Raw genomic sequence first — 2584 nt, 5'->3', positions numbered from 1 at the left:
AAAAAAAAAAAAAAAAAAACCAGTGTTACTTACAGGGCTGGGCGCTGCGGCTTAACACCTATAACCCCAGCACTTTGGGAGGCTGAGGTGAGAGGATTGCCTGAACCCATGGATTGGAGACTAGCCTGAGCAACATGACGAGACCTCATCTCTACAATAAATCAAAAAATTAGTGGGGCATGGTGGAACATGTCTGTAGTTCCAGCTACTTGGAAGGCTGGGGTGGAAGGATCACCTGAGCCCAGCAGGCCTAGGCTGAGGTGGCCATGAGCGTGCCACTGCCCTCAGCCTGGGTGACAGAGTGAGGCTCTGACTCAAAATAGATAAAGTGTTACTTACATATAGGTGAGAGTGAAGAAAGAGATTGTTACTATTGCATTGAGCAAAGGCCAACCACCTTGGGACCATAAAGGTGGGGGTCATACTCCTAGGATATATTGGGCCTTTGCTCTGCAGTGGCAAACCCTGTCCTGTTTTCAGCTTGAAGATGAAAGGGAAGATCCTGGTGAGAACCACATGGAATTCAAGCAAGAAGCTCAGAGAAGAAAAGGTATCTCTGGCTAATCCCCCTTTCTACACGTCAGCACACTCCTACTCACCTCTCATGGCACCATGCTAATGTCATTTTTTTTTCCTCTGCCAGGTGCTACTCTGCCCAGGTCATTCCTTTGTTTTACCAAAACACTTGCCTATTCCTGTATTAAAGCACTGATTAAAGGACTTTCACCTGTTTGCTGCCTGCATGCACGTCTGTGGGTCCTACGGTAGATGCACAGTTGGGATTGGGGGACGGCAGTGGTTAGCGGGAGCTTCCCAGAGACAATGGCAGTTAAATTGCATTAGCAAAGGCGTGAAGGGTAGCAGAATATGAATACCCCCCAAATAAGCCACTTTGGCCTAAGGATTATTTAAAGGCAATTGAGAAGAAGCAGATTAAAGTAAAGCTCCCAGTCAGGTGCTGTGTGGCTCACGCCTGTAATCCCAACATATGGGGAGGCAGAGGCGAGAGAATTGTCTAAACTCAGAGGTTTGAGACCAGTCTGGATAACTTGGTGAGATCTTATCTCTGCAAGAAGTCAAAAAATTAGCAGGTCGTGGTGGTGCACCTGTGATTCCAGCTGCTTGGAAGGTTGAAGCAGAAGGATCGCCTGAGCCCAGCAGGTCGAGGCTGCCGTGGCTATGAGTGTGCCACTGCCCTCCAGCCAGGGTGACAGAATGAGACTCTGACTAAAATAAATAAATAAAAGAAAATAAAGCACTCTACTCTCCCCTATCTGCCTAAAGAGGGACATAAATTTAGTAAAGTGTCCTTCCTCCCTTCTCTACCCGGAAGTATAAAGGTTGATTACCTAAAACAACTTTCGGCCTTTATCAGTTTAGCGATGGCTTGGCGATGACACCAGAGGAATCCACATAACAAACTTACTAATTAGCCTGTATCTACCATTAATTTCTAATGTATTTGCTTTCCCATAATTTGCCGCCCTTTGTCAAGGTCCCTTTCCTTCGTCTTGTCACTCCTCCAAAAATGTATTGCTCTGTGTTGAAGATGCTATATAAGTTGGAGTTCTAAGCCACATCTTTGGAATTACTCATTCCCCAGGTATCTCCCATGTATGTATGAAATACATGTTAATACACTTTTGCTTTTCTCTTGTTATTCTGTCTTTTGTTCCAGCAGCACCAGTTGAGAACTCAAAAGTGTCGAGAGCACGTTATTTTTCCTTCAACGAGGTGGGAGGAGTTGAAAAGGAACTGATACAATCATTAGCGCTGGAACAGTACGTGCAAAGGCCCAGAAGACCGCGGGATCTGCAACACGAAAACCGCGGCGAGTAGAGGCGAGAAGCTGGGAGGGGCGTGGGTTCAGCTCGCGAATGGCGGCGTGAGCTGCGCGTGCGCAGAAGCCAGCCCCCCCCCCCCAACCCAGAGACGCGGAGGGGAGGGATGGGGGGGGGGCGGCCCTCGGGGGTCGTTGCCGGAATCCCGGGCGAGGTGTAGTTCCCGCCGCTTTGGGCCAGAGCTCAGATCAGCTCTTTTCCGCTAATCTGCTTCGCGCTCCTTTTTGAGGTGGGCGCCTGGATGGGGACACGGAGTCGCAAAGTGATGTCATCCCGAAGGAAGGGGCAGCCTGAAATCTGTGACCACGGACCTGGGTTCTCCGACCCGAGGCATTCTGGGCTTAGAGCAAAGACAGGCGTAGGAGTGGGGTCAGGTGGGAGGCTTCTTTTCCCTCTTCACACTTTTGCAGAACTGAGGGTTCACGTGTGTCAAGGGGTCCCTGAGTAAAAGGGGAGCGGGCTGTATTGGACAAATCTGCATTCCGCGGACAAAGAGCGACCCGATCACCCTCCTTCCACTGCCTGCTCGCCTTTGCTGCGTCCCTGTCGGAGGCGCGCGCTGGAATCGTATTGAATCACACGCACGGAGGAGGAGCTCAGAGCTCGCTCGGTGTTTTGCAGCACACAGACCACACGGCTTTCATGGATCGAAGGGAAGCGGCTTCCGCGAGCCCGGATAGCTCAGTCGGTAGAGCATCAGACTTTTAATCTGAGGGTCCAGGGTTCAAGTCCCTGTTCGGGCG

General features: G+C 50.4%; 1 non-coding gene across 1 annotated transcript; it reads left to right on the top strand.

Moving 5' to 3' along the window:
• The first annotated feature begins 2511 nt into the window (after positions 1-2511).
• TRNAK-UUU lies at positions 2512-2584 on the top strand. Its single transcript has one exon. It is a non-coding gene; the product is annotated as a tRNA-Lys (tRNA).

Source organism: Carlito syrichta, unplaced genomic scaffold, assembly GCF_000164805.1.
Source record: "Carlito syrichta isolate Samal-C Ts95f unplaced genomic scaffold, Tarsius_syrichta-2.0.1 Scaffold314765, whole genome shotgun sequence".
NCBI classification, from domain to species: Eukaryota; Metazoa; Chordata; class Mammalia; order Primates; family Tarsiidae; genus Carlito; species Carlito syrichta.
The sequence above is the reverse complement of the archived record's forward strand: the minus strand, read 5'-3'. Positions and strand labels throughout refer to the sequence as shown.